Raw genomic sequence first — 25,858 nt, 5'->3', positions numbered from 1 at the left:
AAATGCCATCCACACTTCTAGGTTGACGTAAAAAATGTGCCTCCTCCAGGTGGGCTGGCAATTATAGCTACTGAGCTATCATAAAGAGCTGGGCTGCCTCTGCCTGGTTCTCAGTCAGCACCCTGTCTCCTTCGGCCTTGGTTAGTCGGCGTGCTAAGTCCCGTACTCTCTGCTTGTTATGATTGGACCATTCTTTTGCCCGTCTCTCCATATCTTCCAGGCTTTCCCCTTGATGGAGAGTCATTGCCATAAATTGTTGTTGCCGGGTTTCGAGCTCATGGTGCAAGCGGGACTGCTCTTGGTGTTCCTCTGCGATCTGCACATTGAGTTGGTCCAGCTTTGCCTACAACCTGCGCACCTGTTCTGCCCTTAACTGATCCAGCTCTGCGACCTCCTGTCTAATTTTCTCAAGCTGACTTTGCGCTTCCAGGTTGGTTGCAGATAACTGGTCATTCTTGCGCTGAAGGTGGGCAGTTGTCTCCCTCTCCCTGTTGAGACGCTCCATTAGGATTTTCCTTCTTCCCTCCCAGGTAGCGTCGTGCTCCTTCAGGGCTCTTAGCTCTTCTGCCTCCTTGGTGCTGGCCTCCTCCCTAAGCACAGTGATTTCCTTTTGATATTCTGTCATTTGCTTCACTCTGTCCAGCTGGAGGGCGGCTTGTGATTCGCGTTCCGCTGCCAGCTTCTCCACCGCTATCCTCCTTTCTTGCCTGGCTGTTTGCAATTATGCGAGCAGCTCCTTCACGTAGTCATCGTAGTGGCCTGCTGGAGGTAGGGAGTGGGACATGGTTGTAGTGGTGGCAATATCCTCCACTTTTTGTCTTTTCACTTCGGCCCTGGCTCTAGCTCGGCCGTTGCTGCCCTTTTGGCACCTGCAATTGGGGTGGCCCCGGTCGCTTGCCTTGCCAATTCTCTTTCCACCAAAAACTGCAACCAGGTGACTACGTTGCTTTCATCGATTTTTGGGGTGTGCCCCTGGGTGGCGGTGGTGGGGGGTGTCACTATGAGGGAGGTGGCTTGCATGGGTGGCACGAGGAGAGGGGAGACTGGCCTGATTGGGTCTTTTCCTTTCCCTTCTGCAGGAGGCAGGGGCACAGTTTTCGGCACACCAGTGCTGGGACCGGGTGCTTCAGGTTGGTATGGACTTCCTGCTCCAAATCCTCTTCTTCCCTCCTCCTTAGCTCCTCCTCAGCCCTCTTTTTTCTTTCCTCCTCTTCCTTTATCGACTCTCTTTGGGCCCATTCGAGCTCTTCCTTCTCTTTTCTCCGTCGCTCCTCTTCTCTTTTTCCGTGTAAGGCTTTAGTCCGTTGCTCCGCCTTCCTTTTTGGTGTAGCCTGGGATTCTCCCTCCTCGTCGGTGTCTGTTTCTGTTTCATCAGATTGCTCTTCCGCCTGAGGCTGGGATTGCGACGGTGATTCGCCACCTTTCTTGTCATCTCCGTGTTTGTCTTCTCCCGCTCGTCCCTGCCCTATTACTTCGTGGATGATCGCAGTGAGGGTACCTCCAAAACCTATGGTGGAGGCCTTGGAGGATGAGGCTTTGCGGATTGATCGGGGTGAAGGGGATTCTCCTGCTATGGCTCTTCCTCTTGTTGCCAGGGCCTTTGCCGAGGCCTCAATCGTCTTTCTTACGAACCCGTTGAGGTTCACCTCGTCCAGTGCTTGAGCAGCGATGCTTTCGAGTAGAGGCACATTGATTCTGGACATGATGCTATTGTATCGCTGACTCGAAAATAGGGTATGCATCATCTTCGTCTGCAGTTGAATCTCTTGATCGGGGATGTCTGCTAGGTTGACTCTGTCGTTGGTGTGGACCTTCACTTTGTCCATTCCCAACATGGCATAGACGTCCCTTTTTGGTTTCTTCTCCACCTTGTTCGGAAGCCCTAGTGCCCTTTCTATCAGTTCGAGAGTCAGTTCGACTTGCACTTGTCTAGTGGCTTCTCTGTCCCGCACTGTGACGGTGCCCCTGTTTTTGTTGAAGGTGCATAGGAACTCGGCGCACAGGGTGTAGTTTATCCTCTGGCCCACTGCGCCTAGGTACCTTTGTAAGTGACATTGCTCTATTTTTCGTCGTACCGCTGGTTCCTCAATAACCATGTCTTCCAAGTTGAATATGTGGCGGAACTTCAGCTGATTGAATGCTCTGGTTTCCATAGTGAGGCCGTACCGCACCTGTTCTTCCTCCGAGAAGGGGAGTTTGCCAGCTTTGTCTTGACCTGCCATGGTCGCCACTTGTACATTCAGTCAATTAACTTTTTAGTATTTTTGGCAACCAATTTGCTGGACGACCATAATCATAACAGATTTCAACGTTCATAACTGTAATTTTTCCTTTCAAACTTCTATCACCTATTTTTGTATGGCATTTCAATTTTGAGCCTTTTCATGCTTGGTTTACTTTTTAGTTTTAACCCCGTTCACTTTAGTTTTAACCCCGTTTACTGCCCCATCCCCCTCGTGGAAAAGAAAAATCCATCCCAGGATTGGAGGTTGTGGGCCCAAGGCGTTCATGTTTATTTGTGGAGGAGCCAATCGTAGAAGTTGGGGTTATATTCCAAGTGTGCAGCGCAGTCGAGGTCACAGGGTCGGAAGCCTACATGGGTGATGTATGTGAGGATATCTGTGAGCAAATCACCGGAGTTGACCCGACTTGCGATGTGGAGCTCTTCCTCTGTCAAGATGCGGTCGAGATAGGGGTGCCCTAAGATATGATCGGGTCCATGGTCCGACCTCGAAGAGTGGTTACCACTCGATACGAGGTCGGCGCGACGTAGGTGGGATCATACTCGGCTGTTTTGATGGCTCGGCGTTGTTTGGCATTGGTCATTATGCGGCATCCATCAACTTCCCATTTCAATCTAAGAGCGCACCACTGCTTCAAGAAGGGTGATTCCGTGTCCGCCGGGTGGGACAGCCTTGCTTTCTCCTGGCTAGTGATGTTGGACGTCGTGTGTGGGTCAAATGATGTGATGAGGCGTTGCTTAATGGCTTGCTCTTTGGAGACCTCGCGAGCGAGCAGCTTAGCGGCAGAGCGAGAAGCTTATGCGAAGGCGAATTCAAAAGTCTCCCAAGAGCAAGGCATGTTGCGCACGTCAGTTGCAAGTGGTTCTGCTAATAGTCCCAAGTCCAGGGGGTCATAGCTGAGGGCCAGTGCAACAAAGGTGGCATCGAGCTGTTTGATGCAGTCCACCACATCATCCCCTGTGTCCTCTGCGAGGTCAGTGGCCAGCGTTAGGAATGACTTCCGTTCATAGGAAGGCTTAAGGCCGGCGGGTGGTTGGGGTTTGCTGGAGCTGGAGGTTCTGACAGTACAGAGCTGTAGCTGGGGGTTTGTCTGAGTAGGTAACCCGGGCGTTGACGGATGGGTCGGGTTTGATCTTAGGGGCTATGCTACCGCGGTCAGCGGGGTTGCTGAGCTGCGGGTTGGGTTGGTTGGATAATGCCACTTGTAGTGATGGCCGTTGCTTGGGTCGTTGGGTGTGTGTGACGCCCGTGGGTTGACTCGCAGAGGAGCCGGATGACTGGGGTGGGCCCTGCGATTCATGGTCTTGAGGTGTCGAGGGACAAGGCCTTGAGGTCGACATAGAACTAGGGCCTGTGACAGTTGGGATTTTGGGGATCCACAGCGAGGCATTTCCCTCATAGTAGCCTTTTGCACGCAGGAGGACTTTAGGGAGCCACATTTGTTTAATTACGCGGCGCTTGGGATGATGGCGTCTTGGTTTCCTAGGTTTAGGTTTGTAGGTGTACCGCGGACACGCGCGCCTAGTTCTAGGCAGGTCTCGAGGCTTCTTAGGCACCCATTGCAAGCGAGTCTGTTGGGGTTTTGCTTTGGGTGCGGCGGGCCGCGGTGCGTGGGGATCTGGGTGTGGTAGATATGCACGGCCCTTCTCCTTAGTCCTAGGTGCGGCTGTTTCTATCGGTGGCCCCGTGAGCGGTGACGGGGTTACGAGGTCCTTGCTGAAAGTCGTGACAATAGGCATGCTCCCGATTGTTAGGTGGATGCGTTGCGACTCATAATCAACATTGCAACGGGTCTGCTTTTTAAAAGTTCGCCCGAGCAATGACTCTGTGCTTGCATCCATGGCATTGGGTAAGACATAAAATAGCATGGGAATAGTTTCAGTCTCGATAGAAACTACAACTCTGCACGTGCCGAGGATCGGGTAGGATTGGGCCCTGTATGGGTTCAATCTGGCTGTTGTGGGATGAAGTATTGGTGCGCCAAGTTGGGTTCAGTGCTCATACATCAAAATGTTAAAATCCGCCCCCTCGTCAATCAGGGCGTTGAAGGAGCACGTTTGCTTGGCCGTGACCGTGATGCGGAGGTAGGCGTGTTCTACAGGCTCCTCATTTTTGCAGATTTCCGTGAGTGTGGCTACTCGGGCAGTTCCACCATTGGTGGTTCATGCAGCGGATGAGTGGGCGAGATAGTACTTCTTGATTCGACTGCCATTGAAAAAGCCCATTCCCTCACCATCCAGTGTTTCCAGCTTGACATTACCAGTTCGGCTGATTGTGCGGACCTTAAAGGGTCTGAGACCTCTGAATTTCATCTTTTGCTTATGTCCTTTAACTGAGTAGAGGAACACTAGGTCACCCTGCTCAAACTCTCGTTGCTTGACATGTTTGTCAAACCAGCTTTTGCGTCGGACTTTCTCACAGATAAGTGCGTGGGTGGCTACGAGACGAACCTCTGACGGCGTTCTAGCTCAAGCAAGCGTTGCGTCTATGCTTCCTTCCCTTCCCATCGTTCTTGGAGTGCTATCCTCAGGCTAGGAACGAAGAATTCTAATGGGAGAATAGCTTCAGTCCCATAGGTTGGCCTAAAAGGCGTTTGACCGACGGCCGTCTTATAAGCTGTTCGGTAGGCCCACAAGGCTGCCATCAACTTGTTATCCCAGTCACTTCATGAGGCTGAGACTACTTTGGTTAGGACAGTGATGAGAATTTTGTTGGTTGATTCAGCCTGGCCATTAGCTTGGGGGTAGTATGGTGAGGATTTGCGATGGATGATGAGAAAGGTGGATAGGAGATGGGCTATCACTTCGTTAATGAAGTGCGTTCCCTGGTCGCTAACCAGTTCGATGGGGCAACCAAAACACAAGATTACTTGCTCCCATAAAAACTTGGCAGTTGTTCTAGCGTCGTTTTTCCGTGTGGCTCTCGCCTCCGCCCATTTGGTGAGGTAATCCGTGGCCACCACGATGTACCTAGCTTGTGAATATTGTGCCGCGGGGCTGATGGGTCCCATGAAGTCAATCTCCCATTTTTCGAAGGGTTGGCGAGCGATAACAGGGGTTAACTCCATCTGATCTTTACGAGCCGGGACCTTTGTCCGTTGGCACTCGTCACAATGCTTGACAAATTGTGTGGCATCGCGGAAGAGTGTGGGCCACCATAGCTGGGACTGCAACACCTTTTGTGCTGTAGTGTCTCCGCTAAAGTGTCCTCCTGCAATACTGTTATGCGCTGAGAGTACATCGTGCATCTCATGCTCACACACGCATCTACGTAGCGATCCGTCTTGCCCCAGCCTGTAGAGCTGGCCTGCAATCAGCTGATAGGGCTAGATTTTCAGGATTAAGCGCCTAAGCCGTGCCCGTTCTATTGGTCGTTTGGGCAGCCCATGCTCGAGCACTTGGACTATGTCGTCTGCCCAGTATGGTGTCAGATCGGCCGTGAATAGGTCTCTTTCGCTAGACACATGGAATAAGTGGTTGTCCGGTAACTCGTCCATGATGCCTTGTCCAGCAGCTTCTCCTGTGGGTATACGGGATAGATGGTCAGCCATGTAATGTTATTTTCCCTTCTGTACCACCACTGAGAAGTCGAACTCTAGGAGCAGGAGAAGCCATCGGGCTATACGTCTTGTAGCGCAAGGTTTGTTGACTAAATAGAGCAGGGTTTGATGGTCTACGAAGAAGGTGAAGGGGGTGGCCAGTAGGTAATGCTGGAACTTCTTCACGGCGAATACCATGGCTAATCCCTCCCGTTCCGTTGTCGAATGATTCATCTCTGTCTCATTGAGTTGCCTGCTAGCAAAACTCACTGGGTAATCTAAGTTATGCTCACCAGGTTGGCACAGCACTGCCCCCACGGCAAACTTAGAGGCGTCGATGTGTATGTGAAAAGTCATAGTCCAATCTGGGGCTGGTAGTATGGGTGCCGTTGTTAGGGCTTTTTTCAGTTCCTCGTAGGCCCGTTGGCACGCTTCAGTCCACTCGAAGACAATTAGCAGTTTGTACAATGGCCTAGCGACCAGAGCATAGTTCAGTACAAGCCGCCGATAGTATCCTGTGTGACCTAAGAAGCATTGAACTCCCCTGTAATTACTTGGGGGTGGAAGGTCCACGATGACCTTGACCTTCGAGAAGTCCGTGGCAATGCCATTCTTGGACACCACGTGTCCCAAGATGCATCCGTGCTTCACCCAAAACTGACATATCAGGGGGTTGAGGGAGAGACGGTATAGGCGACACCGTTCAAAGACCGCGCGGAGTTTGTCGAGATGTTGGGTCCAGGCCGAATGGACACACAGGTCATTGACAAAGACCTCTAACTCCTTGCGAAGCATGTCCTTGAATATGGTTCACATGAGGCGTTGAAAGGTGGCGGGGGCATTGGTTAGCCCGAAGGGCATGACTACGTACGCAAAGACGCCCCACTCAGTGGCGAAGGCGGTCTTGTGTCTATCTGTAGGATGCACTTGCACCTGATTGTACCCTGAGAAGCCATCCAGAAAACTGTAGGCTTCCTTACCTGCCACCCTCTCAAGCATGTGCTCGGTGTACGGTAAGGGGTAGTTGTCTCTCTTTGTAGCGGCGTTTACTTTCTTGTAATTGACGCATACTCGAATCTTGCCATTTTTCTTCATCACAATGACTATGGGTGACACCCAGTCTGTGTGCTCAATTTCGTAAATGAATTTGGCTCTCATCAGCTTGTCAATTTCCTCCTTGACAGCATGAGCGTGCTTTGGATTCATGGGGTATGGTCACTGCTTGACCGGCGTTGCATCCGTTGTCATGGGTATGTTGTGAGTCGCAACACTCCGATCTACCCCTCGTAGCTCCTCTAAAGACCAAGCAAATACATCTCGGTACTCCCGCAAAAGAGTGACAAGACTGGACTCTTCTTTCGTGGTCAAGTCCTCGGCAATGAACACTGGTCGGGATACTTCCCCTTCCAGGGCTAGGTTTACCTCCTTGACCTTGGCTAGCCCTTCGATTGGTTCGCGGGTTTGCCCTTGGCACTTGGCACTTAGCAGAACCACTACCCTGTCCCCTCTTTTGAATCTCGAAAAGCGCTTAGGGAGGTCTTGTGGCTTCCTTTGTTCCTCTGATTGCGCATCGTTGGGACGCTTAGCCTCATTCTGCCGTAACCGTCTGTGCCTCAGGTGGACAGGTAAGTCTCCCTTGGTGCGTCTGGTCATGGGTGGCCTAGGGATTTCTGGGTCACCATCTGAAGTAACTTCAGATTCAGAGTCGAATTTCCCATTTTCACTAGAGGAGGTGCTCTCCCCTGGCGGCCGCAGTTCGGATGGCGATTCGGTTCTAAGCATTGCTGCCGTTCCTGGTTGGGCCAGGCCGGCTTGCTCAAAATCCACAGCTCCCATCTGTTCCAACCAAGCACGATCGCATTTCGTACACATGACTCCTTGGTCCACTCTAAGGGCCGGTCTCGTCTGCGGCTTAGCATCTGTCTTGATTTGCTCAATTTCTCGCCCTTCGATGTCATATTCTATGGTGTCCACCTCACCCTCACTTCCTTCATCGAAGGATTGGCAATCTTCGTATTCGTCACAGGAATCTGCATCGCTAGACTGCTCATCCTCCCCCAAGGCCTGCTCTGCCTCGTCTTGTTGGTCGGGAACCAACGCCCAGTTGTACCTGAGGTTCAGTTCATGTATCCTGGTCCACTTCCACTCTGGTTCCTCCAAGAGGTCTTGGAGAGGCTTGAGATTGGCGGTTGCGTTGCGTGCCAGTCGGTCCGTTAAGTGCCCCAGTATTCCCTGGAGTTCCCTCCTGTTGGTAGGCACTTGGAAAGTGACAGGCTTAGGCCCTTCATGGAGGCTTGCTGCCATCATGTAGACAGGTGTAGGAAGTGTTTCTTTTGGCTTGCCAATTGTTTTGACAGCTTGCTCGTATGCCTCATGATCTGAGAACGGCAGGTCGAGTGTAGCGAGAACGTGCATCCAATCCCGCTCGTCCTCTGGGCATGGGATATACTTAGTTAAGGACCCATAGGGTTCCTTGTCCTGGGTGTTTCCCTTGAGTAGAGTAGAGATGGCGTGTAGGTCGACTGGCGAGGTCTTCCAAGTGTCCATCTCTATTCTCACAGCGTTAGTTCGGTTGCCCAGGAAGATCAGGCTGTTACCCTAGTCTTCGATAACTCTAGCATTGCGCATCCAGGGTCGACCCAATAAGATATCATAGTCCACTTCCTTCATGACGATAAAGTCGACAGAGAGCTGGACTCTTGCAATCTTCACTGGCCAATTCTTCAAGACCCCGAATGGTTTTACTCGCATACCGTTTGCTAGTGTGACGTTAAACCGAGCAACTTCGACAGGCGGGTTTCCCCACTTCTGTAACACTGTGTGGCTAAGCACACTAACCCTAGCTCCTGTGTCTACAATCCCCTTTCTCGTTGCGTCTCCCAGGGCTAGGACTGGGAGGACTGCGTGTATCTTCGAGCCCTCCTAGAAGGCATTAATGTGCAAGGATTTAGGCCCGGAGTGTAGCGTCAAACTTGGCAAGTGCGTTTCCGCATCCTGGTCTTGAGTATCTGCCGGAGCTTGCTTGTGCGGTCTCTTGACCCAATGCTTGAGGTCCTGCCATAGGGCAGAGTGCTGTCTAAGCAGCTCTCCCAGGCTAACCGTTACAGGGGTGGTTACTAGTGTGGTCAGGAGATTGCTAAACACTCCTCCTTCCCTTAGTTTAGACTGTCCGAGTCAATGGCCGCGCCTGACCTGCGGGTCTGTTACGTCTAGGCTTGGCCTTGACAGCACTGCTTGTGGCGTAGCAGCCTCGGCAAACTTAGGTTGGGGCAGTGATAGTGGCGTGCTCATGCTGGAGAGATCATCAATCTCGTCTACCGTGATGGGTTCAACATCCTTGAGGTGCTGTTGAGCCTCCCTCACCCATTCCTTCACCTTTTCTATGGCTTCCAATTGCCGCTTGGGGTGTGGGTATTCCCCTACCTTAGCGCTTCCCTTCTGGGCTGTTGTAGGGGCTGAAGTCTTTGCCTCTGCGTCCAAGACTTTCTTCCCCTGGGGTAAGGTCGTAACGTTGTCGGTTTTTAGTGCGACCTTAGCCTCTGATCTCTTCTTTTTCCGCCTACGGCTCTTCTTTCCTACTGAGGTCGCGTCAAGATTGCTAGGTCCTGGCAGAGAGACGCCGGCCTGCTTCATTTGTGCTTTGGTCATAACTCGCAAGGGAATAGGTGTGGCCTCCCCATCGGGGTTTTCAACACCAAATAGCCCCAGCGGGACCGATGGCAAATTAGCTGAACCGGAAGGCGACTTCCGTTTTGGGCAGTCTATGAAAAGATGGGTGATTCCGCACTCTGCGCACCTCTGGTCAGCTTTGTCCCTGCTTTGCTGCTCTCTTTCTGGGCAGTGTGAGGAGACGTGACCGGGATGTCCACAAGTTCAACAAGTGATTGGATCCTGTGGCTGCCCTCCTAGGCCTCTACCCCGTCCTCGTCCTAATGCCATCACCGGCACGGGTCGGTAATCGATGAGGATTGCATTGCCCTCGTCGTCATGCGAGACGTAAGGTTATATGTAGGTTTCTTCGTCACTGGGCTCCTCTACGTAGTGCACGGGAGCATCGCTTGGTGGGTGGGTCACATAGGGACCAGGCGGTCTAGGAATACCGGTAGGATTTATGTCCAGCCTGGGGACCGCTGGTTTCGTATCGTTAGGCGCTGGTAGGGCTAGCGGGGCTCCCATTTCGAAGAATGGCTGTGGCCTGTTAGCCGGATAAAGCTGGCTGTAGGGTTGCGTGTATGGTAGTCTTTGTGGTAGTCTACAGTGTGCGGCATCGTGGCCGAACCTACCGCAGTTAGCGCAGGGTCTTGACCTAGGGTCCTGACACTCTGCTGGCAGGTGGCTTCCTCCACAGTACATGCACTGGACGTGCGGACGTGTCGGTCGCCTCAACATGTCTTGTATTTTGGCCAACTCCGTCTTGATCTCGGCCAAGCCGTGGTCCGTCTCGGTGGCCTTTCCCTTATCTTGGGATGATGCGTTTGATCGCTCGCTAGAGGTTGGTGTTCGCTCTAAACTCCGTGGGTTGATTTCTTCTAGGTTTGAGCTCCTGGAGCTCCGCTCTTTCAGCTGGTCATCAACCCTAATGGCTTCCTAAAAAACCCTAGCCACCACGTCTCGTTGCAAGCTTGAGTTGCCTGCTAGTGCCTTGTACAATTCCTCATCCCGAATCCCGCTGATGAATACGGTCGACACTGCCCTGTTAGTTGGCCTTTCGCCTAAGGGGATTCTTTTAAGGAGGCTTTTCACGTGGGTCACATAGTCGCAGATGCCCTCCTCCTTCTGCTTGACGTTCATCAGGCGTACTAGCAGGTTGTCAGAGTATCCGGGTTCGGCAAACCTCTTGACAAAAAGGTCCTTGAGGTTATTGAAGTTGGCTCATTCTATGGCGTCTAGGCTTGTATACCACGTCCTACCCTTATCGCTTAAGCAAAGTCCGAATGCTTGCGAACGTTGGGCCTGGTCGTTGAGGCCATTGGCTTCGCAGACTTGCTCAAACTGCTTGACAAAGCTGTACGGGTCGTTTGGTGGCTGGTACTTGTCGAGTTGCTTGGCGACAATAGGTATTTTGGCTTGGCTCTTTGAGCCCTGGTTTGCCCCCAGCCCTGCAAGTAGCGAGGTTGCTAGCGCAGTGGCATTCTGTTCTACCGCGGTGTTATCGAGCAGTCGTTTCATGAGGAGCTTGCCCAGCGTCAGGTCTTCCTCTAGTGCTCTTTTCTGGTCTGTCCGGTTCCGGCCTGCCAAGTTCAGCACTCGCTGTACCTCATGCAGCTCCATGCTTTGCCTTAGGCTCCTGGCTTGTTGGTCCCTATTGTATTCGGCTATGCCCTGCAATGCCGTGCGAGCTAGCCTCCTCTCCTCCTCTAGGTCCGCAATGATTGCCTTTGCCGTCCTGCCATGGTGTTCGTACCTGGTATGTGCATCGTAACTGCTCACCATTTTTTGTATGGTGTCTGGAAATGTGCTGACATCTAGCTCCCCTGTAAACCGATGATCTGAGCTTCCCTCTGTCATGGTTGGATTCTTGCGCCTGGTTGTAAGTCAGATCCTTGTTGTTGACGTTCTTTGCTTGATCCTACCCTGCGCTCCGCGCGTTTGCATATACCTTGGTCTTCTCCTAGTGGTGGGTTTTTTGGTGATTTATCTGAGTGAGTTCTTTTTAATTTTTGAATACAGTACTCAACTTATGGTCACTCGTGAGTGTGTTGTTTCTCGTGTACTTGTGCTCAATCAGGCTTTCGGCTTTCCTAAGTGTACTTCAAGTGCGGAAATTCAACCTTAGTGCTGTGAGTGATTCCTCGGCGTCTCACTCACTCTTACTCGTTTTGGGCCTGACGGGCTTTGCTACTCTAGTTCAGGCCACTCTACGGGTCCCAAGGTCCTATGCTACTTCCTGTTGCTCACGTGGGGGTGGGTCGCTGGGGGAGTGCCCCAGTGTGTCCCTGAATGGGTCAGGTTTTGTTTTGGTTTGACTCTGGAAATCGGACGTTTGATTTACCAGTGGTCCGATTGTGGGAATCGGACCAGGTATATCAGGGCTGAGTGGTAGTCTTAAGGTCTGCGTGTCCGATTCTCAAGAATCGGATGGGCGAGTGTTCGAAGAATCGGCCAAGAGGGTCTGATTCTGGGCGGTCCGATTCTAGGCAGTCCGATTCTGGGCCATCCTATTTGTCCGATTGGTCCGATTGGACCGGGTAGTCCGATTCCTAGTGGTCCGATTATGGATGGGTCCAATTCTGGGAATCGGACCGGGCAGGTGGTCCGATTTGTGACGTGTATTACTTCGTCTGATCGGACGGGGTGGGTCCGAGTCAGAGCGTCCGAGTGGTCCGAGTGTCCGAGTCGGACAAGTTGGTCCGAGCGTCCGATTCTCAAAATCAGACGGGTTGGTCCGAGTGTCACGTGGTACGTCCGATCGGACTAGTTGGTTCGATCCTAGTAGTCGGACAGGTCGTTCCGATCGGACGGTTGTCCGAGTGCCCGATTCTAGGAATCGGACACTAGGTTGGATGTTCGATTCCGCCGGTCCGATGAGCTTGCGCACACCGATTCGCTCGATTTTCTCTAGACGTTTTGTCCTATTGACCATGCGATTAACCAGCGACGGAGTTGAAATGGTGAGGAGGAGATCGGCTACGTGGGAGTCGCCGAATGCGATGTCCTCCGTGCCCTGGTCGATCGGACGGCTGCCAAGCTCGCTCACTCTCTCACTCTCTATCTCTCTCGCTCTCCGTTAGTTGGAAATGGGGTTCTCTTGCCCTCCCAGAGTTTATACCCTGCTAGTTCTTTCCTGAACACTACAGATTCCTTCCCTGGCGTTTCCTATGCAGTCATCTTTGCATTTACTCCATTTTTCCTTTTGTTTCCTGTGGTTTTCCCCCTGTTTCACAGCAGCAGCCCTTTGCCTCTTCATATGTGATTTCCTACTGCTAATCTATCCTAAACACAACCTGAATCGAAAGCAAATCACTGAACTAGTTTCTCCATGTTTTCCAATCATTAATAACGAGATTATTCCAAAATACTTACCTGTTCTGAAGATCAAAAACACCCGATTTCCTACCTATCTCAAGCTCCGTTTCGGGGATGAATACCCTACTTCGATGCTCGATATGAGGCGTGCAAGTACTCAAGCTTGAATCCGAAGGTCCCGGCAACGGAACCAAAATGTGGGAGCTTTCGCTCAACCGCCAAGACCCACGGACCGCTTATTGTTTCAAGCGTTCCAAGTGAGCTCTAATGGCTATCTCTCACCTAGCCGAGGCGCCGTCGATCCTACGAATGCAGTGAACTTACCTTGATGCTCGATCGAGTACCCTCCTCTCTCTTGCACTCTGGTAGCTCCACGATTCTAGATGCTAGCTCAAGTATCCTCAAGCCTTCTCCATCTCCAAGCTTCATCCTCCATAGCCGTGCGCGCAAGAGAAGAGAAGAGAAGTAGAGGAGAGGAGATGGTGAAGAGCTTCACCCTCTTGATCCCTCACTCTCACACACGCACACTCACACTCTCACACTCCCTCTCTCAAGAGCACACACAAGCAAGAAGGAGAGAAGAAGAGAGGAAGAAGAAGACTAGTTTTGCCACACACCAAAGAATGAGTTCTTCATTCACTTTTCAACCTTATATACAAAACCCTACTTCCCTTTTGGGCGGTCATCCCTTTTTCCCTTTTTTACATGGCCGGTCATAGCCTAGGCCCTGTTTTCCATTGTCCTTTTATCTTCCTGGTTTCCTTTTCATCGCCCTTCCACATTTACAAATTGCACGGGTGAGAGCTCGGCACTCTTTTACAAGATTTTAGGGTGCGCTTTTTTATTAAAAAAGGCGCCTTTCCCTTTTTGTGTTTGCCTTGGGCTTTTAAGGTTGTCCTTGCGCTTTTGGCCTTTTCTCCTTTTCTTTCTTTAGTTCCGCCTTTGCCCTGCGTCTTTTCCACTTTCTTTTGCTTTCTTCGTGTTGGGGTTAACACCCGTACTATGATGGAGCATCGTCAGACACCTTAGTGTCTATGGGCTGAGGCTATGGCTACTTCAGTTTACCTCCTTAATCATTCCCCTACTACTGCTGTTGTTGGTATGACTCCTTTTGAGGCATACTTTGGATCCAAGCTCGGTGTTTCTTATTTTAGGGTTTTTGGGTGTGATGCTTATGTTCACATCCCAAAGACAACGTGACAAATTTGAGGCGGCTTCTAGAAGACAGGTGTTTGTGGGCTATAGCTTGCAATCTCAAGGCTACCGATTGTATGATCCTATTAAGCGGGATGTCTACACGAGCCGTGATGTTCGGTTCGTGGAGGTTCCAGTCCGAGAGGGGGGTGAGGATCACCCTGTACTTGGAGATTTTGGTGATAGTTGGGCCCCAACGACTGCTCCTCTCGAGCTTGTGTCTCTTGAGGATTCTTCTTCGGATGAGGAGCCTACTACCCAACCACCGGATTCACCGATTGGTCCTCCATTGTTGGTGGACCTTCTAGAAACTTTTGTAGATGGAGAGCGCCGAGGCGAGATTCGGCCTCCTCGTTGGGCCCGTGACATGCTCTGAGATTCAGGGATCAAGGGGGTCCCTGAGGAGTGGCAATCACAGGATGGACCGCGGAGGTGACGACGGCACTAGGCACATACTGTGGAGCCTGTTTGCTCTAACTATTGTTTGATGTCCCGTGTTATGCAGGAAAGAGGGCCTACATCAATGAAGGAGGCTTTACAATCTCATCATTGGCGGAAGGTGATGGAAGTTGAGTTGGAGACTATTGAGTGGAATGGCTGTTGGTACCTTGTGCCTCGTCCCTCTCATAAGAAGGTGATTGGTGTCAAATGGGTCTCTAAGACCAAGTACCAAAATGATGGCTCTTTGGACAAGCACAAGGCTCGCCTTGTTGCTAAAGGTTTTGCACAAGGCCCAAGTGTTGATTTCCATGATACCTTTGCCCCCACTGCTCGCATGGTGACTATTCATGCTGTTCTTGCCTTGGCTGGTCATAGGAGATGGCGTGTGTTTCATTTTGATGTGAAGTCAGCCTTATTGAATGGTGATTTGAGATCTATATAGAGCAGCCTCTTGGCTTTGGTGCCTCAGATGGGAAGGTTTATAGGTTGAAGAAGGCCTTGTATGGCCTGAAGCAGGCTCTGTGTGCTTGGAACGAGAAGATTGATTCGTTTCTCTAGGCCAAGTTGGGATATCGGCGCTTTAGGGCTGATCCGTAGCTTTATGTGCACACTTCCGAGGGTGGTCGTGCGTTTGTTTTGTATGTTAATGACTTGATTGTTACAGGTGATCACGCCTAGATATAAGGTCGAAGAGACGAAGGCAACCTTACATTAGAAGTTCGAGATGACGGATTTAGGACTTCTCCATTTCTTTTTGGGCCACGAGATTTATCAGTCTCAGAGAGGGATTTTCATCTCTTAGCAGAGATATGTATAGGAGCTCTTGGTGACTTTTGAGATGGAGGATTGTGGGTCCATTTCTACTCCTATGGATCCAAACTGGAAGGCCACTTCATATGCAGATTCTCCTTTGGCGGATGCTACCCGCTGCTACCGTTAGCGAATTGGATCATTGATTTGGCTCCTCAACACACGGGCTGATCTATGTTTTGTTTTAGGTCTTTTGGCTAGGTTCATGAGTGCACCTCAGGAGGTGCATTGGTAGGTTGCTCAGAGGAGACTTCGGTTTCTGAGGGGGACCTCCAACCTCGGGATTTCGTATCCAGCAGGTACAGGTGCTTCTGATCTTGTTCTTGCAGGTTGGAGTGATTCAAATTGGGTTGGTGATGTGGATCAAAGGCGGTCTACTACAGGTTATTGTTTTATCTTAGGTGCTAGTGCTATCTCTTGGAGTAGTAAGAAGCAGTCCACGGTAGCTCTATCTTCGACTGAGGCAGAGTATTGGGCTGCGTCTTCTACCACATGTGAGACTGTGTGGCTTCGGCGGCTGTTGGAGGAGCTGGGCTGCCCCTAGACTCGTCCTACTATTTTGCGGTGCGACAATGAGAGTTGCATTGTCTTGGCATAGAATCACGTATTCCGTGCCCGGACGAAGCACATAGAGATTGAGTATCATTTCATTAGGGAGAAGCTTCTGGATGCAACCATTGATGTGGAATACTGTAAGACTGAAGACAATCTTGCAGATTTGTTTACGAAGGCACTTCCCCAGGCTTTACTTCACCAACATTTCAGATCCCTCCATCTGCTGACTTGTCCAGGATCTGAGAGGGGGTGTTGAGAGTCATTTCCTATGGCCACGTCAGCAATGCCACGTGGCAGCAATCGGACAGTCCCTGACTGCAATTAAATCCAGCCGACCTGATTATTTCAGGTCATTTTCAGGCTATTATTTTCAGCCTTTACAAGGCTGAGTTTCCAGCAGTCTTGTCACATTGTATCAAGGATGGAGATAGAGGGAATTGTGTAGCCTCTCTGGGTTACTCTTCTCTCTCTCTCTCTCTCTCTCTCTCAAGCTCTCTCTCTCTCACAATCTCTTGGAGGGGTATCCTTCTCTCTATCTCTCTCTCACAGCTTCTTGGGGTCTCGTTATGCTCCCTTGTGCCTCCCCATGCCTCATATTTATAATGAATTAGAGAGGAGGGGATGAGGCTGAGAACATGAGTTCTTAGTGGAGGGACTCTTGGAAAACTCAATGATCTGATACTTAACTCATAAATCTGATGGTTCCATTGGCTCCAAAAGGGGGATAAAACCCCAAGACACTTGGTTGGAAAGCTTTCAGATCACTCCTTCTTTCTCTCCCTGTTCGAAGTCTTGTCTACTACCTATAGACTGTGATTGTGGCGCGCGTGATTTTGCTAATCACTCTCTTGATCTTTTTTCTTTTTATAAAATCTCCAAAACTAACTAAGTCATCACTTGTCTTTTCTTTTAAATGACATCCAGTTCTATCTTTTTAGGATAATATCTAAAATATACTAGTTTTTTTGCCCAAAAATCTAATATCTTTGGACCATCCATATTATACACATTAACATTAATGATTAATATGGCTCATAACTCTCGTTCACATTATAACTTCCGTGAAAGGTGCCTACGGTCCTTGTTAATCCAATAAAAATATCGAATTACGACTCTCAATTTTTCTTTTAATATATATTTTTAATAAAATAAAAATGGTTAGCTATTAACGTTAGTTAGTTTTTACCTTAGTTAGTCTTTAGTAATCTTACTAACTTTTCGGAGAGTGCTCTCGAGACTGACGGAGATCGAGATCCTCGAGGTGGAGACATATGTAGATATTTTTTCTGCACCCGTGTATAATTCTGCATCCTTATACAACATTCTTCATTGTAGATTTTTTGCGTTTCACTGTCTCTTTCTCTCTCTCTCTCTTCTCTCTCTGTTCACTCTTTGTCACGGTCATTCGCTTCCGCATTGCTTCACTTTGACAACAATATGGTATTCAGCATGTGATGGTTTACCGCTAGCAGTGTGGGTGTGGCCTCACCACTATCCTTGATTTTTGTTGCCACCACGCTACCTCCCCTTCCAAGGGTTAGCCAATTGAGGTGCGGAGATCTGAGTCTTTTTGGGTTGTGTGTCTCTGGCCTTTGATTGACACTCGCCATCAAAATGGTTTGCATTCTGACGATGTTGGCAATATATATATATATATGGGTACATTTTGCCACGCGGGTCTTAAGGATGTTTGGGAGTTTCCTTGCGTCTCACTAACTTGGTTTTAATTTTGATTAGAGTTTTAATTTGTGACTTGATTAGAGTTTTGTCTTTGATTTCGACTTTTCTTCCCTTGTCCTTGCTGTCCCCTTTGAGAGGAAACAAGAAGAGTCCCCTCTATGGAGGAAACACTATGAAACTGATCGAAGAGTTGAGTCTAGCATAGTAGCTGACTTTCAAATTCATAGAACATAGTTATCGTGGGTCGTGGGGTCAAATGTTGCACAAAATAAAAGTATTTTTGAGGTAGCTTGGTTAGAAACAATGTGTCCTGGTCATTTGGGGACTTAGGAGGCCCTATAGTGGAGAATTCAGTGAGAAGTTGCTGATACTTAGCCAACTTGACCTTAAGGTCATCCCGGTTAGTGATTTTAAAGTTTTAAAGCTCATGGTGGAGATTTATATGACGAGGTCCTATCCCAAGCCGCATAGCAATCGATCAAGTGTTCCCACTGCTTCGATGCTAGGTCAAAGTGTTGTAGTTGTGAGTTGAATCTAGGTAAAAGATGTTGCATCAACTCGAAGGTAGTGGAGGCATTTTTGGCTTTCCAAGAGCAGACAACGTTAGGTGAAACAAGTTGTAGGTCTACCTAGGGCTCCAACCATTGGACAAGATCCCACAAGTTTTGTAAGTCAAGAACATGCCTCATTAGATTCGACCAAGTGACGTAGTTAGATAGTTAAAATGAGTCTTGTTAGTAAAAGCATGCTCGGTGAATGAGGATGAAGAACTATGAGGTGTTAGAGGATAAGGAGCATAATAAGGATAGGAAGGGGGATAGGGTGGGAGGTAGAAAAAGTCAGACAAGGACCTATAGGTACTTGTGATGTAGGCATGGGGAAGTTAAAACTGTATGCAACTATTGGTTGAGGCATAATAGGATAACTAGAAGGCCGGCTAGGAATTGTCATGGAGGCAAAGTGCCATGTCAATTGGTCGACACTTGGGTAAGCAAGGATAGGGTCCCCATGTTGGTTGTAACCCAAAGGTGCGTAGGATGGAGGTTGAGCCTCCCCCAAAGGTGCATGAGTACCACCCGAAATAGAAGGTGTAGAGGTCCTAAGGGCTGTGCGTATGCTTGAAGAAGTCCTTGTCGTGGTGTGTGCAATGCAAGTTGGTGTTTGATATGCAAAGGTGAATGGTGTGAAAGGTAATGGTGATGTAGTAGAAGAAGTGGATGGAATGGGTGGGTTTTGAAATGAAGATTCATTAAGTTGATTTTGATTAAAGTTTAAAGATGTAAGTCGAAATGAAGATGATGATGCAGAATGCATGGAAAAAGAAACACCATACTCATTCTAACTTTGAGAAGCAAAATTGAAAGAAGGAAAGGAAGAAGAAGAGTTACCGATCATTTTCTTATAATTACCCTTTCTTGTAGTGACATACATGAGTGGATCTTGAATGGGAGATTTTCACATTATCAATATATGGCACTCTAGGCTCATCTTGATCTTTACCAAAATATTGTAAAGGCAATGAAGCAAAAGAAATAGAAGAAGGGACAAAAGTAGAAACTTGTGTACCTTGCACTGAAGTAGGAGAGAGACATTGAAAATATGGAACAAAGTCTAGATCTCCCTCTCCAAGAAAGGGGCCCCATCCGTAATGGAGGTCTCGACAACACTGCAACATCATCGGATTTGTGCTCAACATCTGACGAGAAAGAATGAAGTATACTTCCTTCACAGAGCTTTTGTTTAAAGGCTTGTTGATGTAGTTCTTTAGTCTTCTTGGCTTTGTGAGCCAAGATTGATTGTAGCCCTTGATTTTGATGGAGTAATGATTCATGTCTTCAACGTAGTCAAAAGGATCTCCGGGAATGTTGGAACCTTGAGGAGTTGGCAATAGATGCCATTCCTAGTTAGTTCTTGGCATTGGCTCATTTGGGTAGTGTGTAGGCGTGGAAGTGTTTGATGTCATCTATCCTTCCATTGTTTTTTCTTTCAAGGCGAGCTTTTCGACAGAGGCCCTAGGTTTCTTTAGTGAGTATCTAGCTCTGATACCATGTAAAGAAATGCTGTACCATAGAAAACACAAAATTGTAGGACAAACACAAAGATTTAATCATAACACAATTAGGGTTAGGGTAGCATAGAGAGGATGAACACAATCAATAATAATGAATGAATTCTGAATACATTACAATGCTTGTTGCATCCAACACACTATGCAGTGAAGAATATTGACCCCTAAACTCCCGTGTGTGGAGGATTGGGTCAGATAGTATGAGCCGGAGAGTGTGTCATACTGTGACGTATCCCAAAATGCAGCAAGGCAGCCTCCATGAGGGTCTGGCAGCAGCAAAGGCAGCAGTGGATGGTGGATCAGTGTGATAGACGAGCAATCGGATGGTGGAATCTGAAAATGCAGTCAGCAATGATGACATGGCAGCAATACCGACCTTGCAGACAGCAAAAGCAGGTTGTGGTGGCATGCAGAACGGAGCAGGCTGTAACAAAATGCAGAAGTTTGGTGGTAGTGGACGGCTGGATGGCAGCAGAATAGGCTGTATGGCAGCTCCAGAAGGTGGGAAAACAGTAGGTGCAGGCTGCTTGAGCCTTGGACAGCAGTTGCCAGCTGATAGTGGGTCCGATGCAGCAGCAAAAGCCTTGGGAAGCAAGTTTCAGGTGGTGGACAACAGTGATGGACAGCTCTGCCTGAGATATCCTTTGTGAATGGGGTTCATCCACCTTCTCCAAAGGTGCAGCCATGCTGAGGTTCATCCACCAATGAAATGAGGCAAACACACCCCTGAGGTTGTTATGGTGGATTTTGAAGCCCCTCTACAATTTGAGCATCAAGCACGTTCTTATGTGCAGGTTACTTTGGTCACTGATGATTCTTAGGATTTGGATTAGGAATACCTGTTGGAGTTGCCAAGGGTGAATATGTGCAACACAATTGAGAATCCTTTTCGGATTAGGACAAAGAGGATGTTTTGGATGCCACTGTGGAGATTAAGATTGTGTTGCGTTCTTTTTTAGCCTTTTATGAAAGAGTGCTCATCCTCTTTTGCATTGGGAGGATTCCAGTGCTTTCCGGGATGTGTCAATGGCTGCACTCTATATTGCATGAAGATTATGTGGAAGAAGTCTTTGTTGGTTCAAGGGGCTTTTATGAGTTGATACTCAAATTGGGATGATCTTTTGGCTTGAATATCTTTTTTTTTTGATAGATGTTTGGTCCATGTGGTGGCTTGGAGACCAATTGGAGGATTTCCAACCTTTGCTCCAATAGGAATGCCCACAATGTGTAGAAGTGGAACATTGGCTTGCAGTGTATTGGTCTTTGCTTAAAGATGCTATGGGGAAAATTGGCATTGTTCTGGTCCCCCCCTCAAGCTTGATGGCTGTGAACCACAACCGTATGTGCATGTTGTGGGGTACTATGCCCAAAAGGCCCTACTGGTTGCGTTTAAATTGTCTTGCAATGTCTTCATTGCACTTTCACTTGAAATGGGATGCTCTTGCAAATTTGCTGGGCACCATTTTTCATGTGGAAAACTAGGGCACTTCGTGATTGAATGTTCAAAGAAGACCAATGCCTTGGATGGCTTCACTAGTAAATGAAGATCTTATGATTGATGGCCCTCAGGTAGAGGAGGCCCATGTGCGGATCAATGTGGATAAAGGGAAACAACCTATGCAAACATTGGACCAACTTGGCTGAGATTGGGTTGATGTCAATTCTAGAAGAGGCAATAAGTTTGATGTGGCCATTGCAACTACTATGCCTAGCACGCTGTAGGATGCCTTGTCCATCTATGTAAGGTAGAAAGACAAGTCATCTTTGGTACCTACCACTAATGACATGGTTTCATTGGCCCCTCGGAAATCTTTTGCTATGAATGAAGGCTTCTATTGACCATTTGAGGGACCCTCTTTCTCATCTTGCTTTTGATCCTCGTGGTAAGGTCATCACCCCTTGGGATTGCCATTATCCACAGGTTGCTCCAAAGCCGGAGAATGATCCCTCCACCTCCAAAGTAGAGCATTAAGATTTAAATTTATTTTGAGTATTGGTTGATTTTCTTGATGAGCCCACTCTTGATATTTTGGATGAAAAAGTGCAATCGAGGCAAAATCAGCCTCGATATGGATCCCTTTTGTCATGATATATGAGGGAATATTCATGGCATCTGCTCATGCAGTAACGGTGTATCCTACATGATAATCAACGGAATGTATTACGTGCTCTTGAGTATAAGATTCATGGTGAAGTAGACAAAACCGTGGATTGCCATGGGTTCCGTTTGTTCTATGTAGGGGGTTCAGTACGACATTGTTTAGGTGTGCTCATGGTCATGTATACGAAATCTCAGCCGGTTCTTGTTAAGAACGATGTGCATGGCAACTTTTTTGTGGTTGAAATTCTGTTTGATTGGAAGGTTGTATGGATGGTTGGGGTCTATGCAACAAATGACCTTTCGTCTCTAGACGCGATTGGTGGGACCGTTTAAAAGCTTGTGTCACTTGGCAGACCAGGAGTGTATATGGGAGATTTTAACATGTGTATTTATCATTCGTAGTGTATCTCTGAGCACTTGGTGATGTATGTACTTGAGAGTCGGTGTGTGGCATGATTTTGCATTGGCCATTTTGAAGCAAGACATTTGGTCTTGGCTTTTCCCATTGAACTCATGCTTTACTTTTTAGCTAGCACAACATACTGGCAACAAATGGTCTCAATTGGATCGTATGTATGCTATGCAAGATGATGACTTTTTACTAGAGGTTTTGGACATGCGAATGCTGCAACAATATTCATTGTCTAATCACTTTGCTTTGCAATTTGACATGCTTGCACACCCTATCACTTTTTTTGTGCAATTTTTGGGATGGCTCCCTTTGCGTTTCAATTCATCTTATTTCAAGTATCAAATTTTTAAAGATTATATGGGATAGTTGGTTGATAGGTTTTTACTTGATTTTCCCTTTGGGGGTAGTGGCTCTTTTGAGCAATCGATCAACAATGTGCAGAGGATTTCTCAGCATTATGACATTTGTCATGCCTCTCTTTGTAGACGGCGGCAATAGGCTGCTGAAGATATGTTGGGTTTGGTCCGTTGTTTACTACTTGATTCATTGGATGATCCATTTTTGCTTCCATTGGCTATAAGGTTGGTGAATCTCATTTAACAGTTCTAGTTGAGATCATATCAGCAAGTAAGATGATTCATGTTAGTCTCATAAATTCTTTTAGGAATTGCATGCTTCTCCTGCTCGAGAGAATATGGTTATATTTTAGTATGCAGAGGGTTAGATGGTTACGGATTTGCAATCAATTGTGCATGTGTAGGAGTTACTTTCTAGACCTATGTCTTCTCGTACTAAGTAGATTACCCATCCTTGTTGGCTTTTTATGCCTTGGTCCGGGAATAGGTGTCACCAAACATTTGTGCTGCTTTTGACAGTGATATTCATAAGGATGAGGTGATGGATGTTTTGTTGCATCTACCCAAGGACAAAAGTCCAGGATGGAATCGCTTGATTAACGAAATGTTCGACGCGTAAGCTACTTGTTTGGGGAAACCTTTACAACCATGTGCCATCAGGTTTAGGAGATTGGGATCATGCTTGCATCGTGGAAGGTAGGAGTCATCGAGTTGATTCCAAAAGTACTCTCACTCCTTAATGCGAGCAATTTACTTGATAGGGTCTATGTATGAAATCTTCTTGAACATGATGGCTAATTGCCTCCGTAAGTATCTCCTTGGCATTGTGCACCCTAATCAATATGGATTTATCAAGGGTAGGAATATCTTGAAAATGTGCTCAATGTTCAAATAGGCATTGACCATGCTAAGCACTCTAAGTGGAAGGTGGTGCCGGTTTGATTGGATCTTGAAAAGGATTTTGATTATCTAGACTAGTCTTTTGTGGCGAAACTTATGCATGTCACGGGTTTTGGTCCCACATGTCTCGTTTGATATACACTGTTAGTATAGATTCTTCTTCACGCGTCATGTTGAATGGTCAGTTCATTGAGCTATTCACTCGTGTGCTGAGCAAGACAAGGCTGCCCTTTGAGCCCCTTGTTATTTGCTTTGGTAACCCGTCTAGTCCTCCCCATGTTATCTCATTTGGTGGACATAAGAGAGGCAGCTGATCTTTCTCTTCCTTTTGGCCAATTTTTTCGTTGGCCAATGATTAGCAGATGACACTTTTATGATTCTCAAAGTAGAATGAGATAACCTCCACAAGGCATTTGACATCTGGAATATTTTCGGACATGCTTTTGGTCTTCATATTAATGCTGTTGAATCCTCCCTCATCAGTTGTACTGAATTGGTTGGGTTTGCAATGCTTACAATGGCAAGGTATGTTGGCTCTCCATTGTAAAGTTGCAAGGCATTTGGGGTTTCCCATAGGGGTTGATGTTTAGCCGAAGCAATTGCTGCATTGGATTTCTCACAGATTGGAATCCAAGTTTGTTTAATGGGAATCGTAGGCCTAGCCTTTGTGTGTGTGCCTTAAAGTGGCATAGTCAATCATGCTACCCACACTCACTTATTTTTTGCTACTTTTTCCTTGGCTTGCATCTACCTTGAAGGATCTTACTAGACACATTTGTTTTATGCTATGGAAAAAGGACTCGTTGCACATTGGTATATGTAGGATCTCTTGGAGCGGGCAGCGGGGCAATGTTGAATGGGGAAACTAACATGGTTGCTCTTTGTTGGTCTCTTTGTGCACCAAACACAGAGACTCAGTACCACTATGCGCATGATCTAATTGAGATGGGTAGTAGAATACATCTACTATCCAATAAACGAGAACGGAGTAGATATCTTCACCTAGGCACTTTACGTTCTCTAAGTTCATCTTCAAAGACTTGATGTTGGGTCAAGGGTATAGTTCACTTATGGGTGAACACTAAGGGGGGACACTACGTATACTCGATGCCCCACCCTTGTATGGTTTGACCAATGATCCATGGTGCTCAAAGTTGTAAGGCTTCTATTATGAGAAGTCATGTGTGAGTCTAGACATTGGTTGGATCTTCACTTGTATTCTAGATGAGATCTATGTGACCGGATGGTAAAAGGATGACCTATGTGGGTCTAGCCTATGGATTAGATGAAGCAGTAAAGTTAGTAGCAACTTGAGGCACATTGCATTGAGTTATCGTGTGTGGGAGTTATCAGGAGCCCCTAGTTTGGGTCAGAGGCTGCAAGAAGCACCCTTTCACTGGCTGGCCCCAAGGAAGCCATCAAGCCGTGGCAAGGTTTGGAGGGAAGCATGGTGAAGGTTGATAATATGGCTTGTGAGACAGGCTGACCAACCACCTTCGTAGGCTATAGGAAGGAAACTCTCCTAGAACCATGATCATCCATTCGTTTGGTTAGAGTTCATCCAACAAGCCTTAAGCTTAAAGAAGTTTCAGTTCTACTCTAGTTTGCTGTTTACTCTCTACTCTTTGCTCAAATTCTGTTTGTTGCACTGTGTAATTTTTTCTAGCTCAGACTTGCCAGCCGAGTTTTGGCTCAGCTTGCATTTTGACGGCAACCATCACTACCAAGAGCTACTTTCTAATGTTTGGAGTTGTATTTTCTGCCTCTCCATTCTTCTTCATCAGATTTGGTACTAAGCATTGGTATCCTGGTGCACTGTGGATCTATCGGAGTATGACACACTCCATCCCTCAGCCTGCCCCCATCAGAGACAGTTGATGTTGGGCAGCCCTCTGCTCATTGAGCATCCATTGTATCTCACCTCGCGTACTCAGTTTGTTATTGAGTTTCGTTTCAGCATTCATTGTCTTTCCTCTTCATTTGCACTTTGGCCTAAATTCATTTATTAGTCATGTTTGCACTTGTTGTTTTCTATACAAACCCTAGCATATGCTCACATGGTATCAGAGATCATGTAACTCATTAGTTATACATGTCATTGCCTCATGGGCAGGAGAATGTTGAATACAGGCAGAAGAGGGGGGGGGGGAGGAACATGCTGCTGCAGGTGAGGGGGAAGGGGATGAGGAGAGGCAAAGTTGGATAAGGGTGGTTGGCTGAGGCCTGAAGTTGCAGCTGCCGGAAGGTTTAGAAAGGCAGCAAATGATGAGGTGAGAGTAGCATCTTTTATGGCAGAGTCTATGCTCAAACAGTGATAAACGATTGCTCACGTGAAGGGCTTATTGACATCAGGGTTTGGAAGGATCTGTACATCCTTATCAAGTTGCAGGCAATCTCTAGAGTCTAGATGGGTTTATATTTAAGGCCTTACTTGAAAAAATTTCTGCTTGAGTTTCACTAAGGTGATGGCATGTCTTATCACGTTTCTCTTGTGTTATAGATTCTTGCAGTTTACCCTTTTCTGAATTATAGGAATGTTTCTAATATATGTGAAAGTAGTGTTAAGCATCTGAGATGTTTTAAGACTGATAGAA

General features: G+C 47.7%; 1 protein-coding gene across 1 annotated transcript in view; it reads left to right on the top strand.

The window, feature by feature from the left end:
• The window catches only part of LOC148041451 (ketose-bisphosphate aldolase class-II family protein), a 241,123-nt gene that overhangs the window by 96,915 nt on the left and 118,350 nt on the right, over positions 1-25,858 (top strand). The window lies entirely within an intron of this gene.

This window comes from Lygodium microphyllum, chromosome 1, assembly GCF_053477565.2.
Source record: "Lygodium microphyllum isolate KBCC chromosome 1, Lygodium_microphyllum_v1.1.10, whole genome shotgun sequence".
Taxonomy (NCBI): domain Eukaryota; kingdom Viridiplantae; phylum Streptophyta; class Polypodiopsida; order Schizaeales; family Lygodiaceae; genus Lygodium; species Lygodium microphyllum.
Note: the sequence above shows the minus strand (reverse complement) of the source record. Positions and strands in the feature narration are given on the sequence as shown.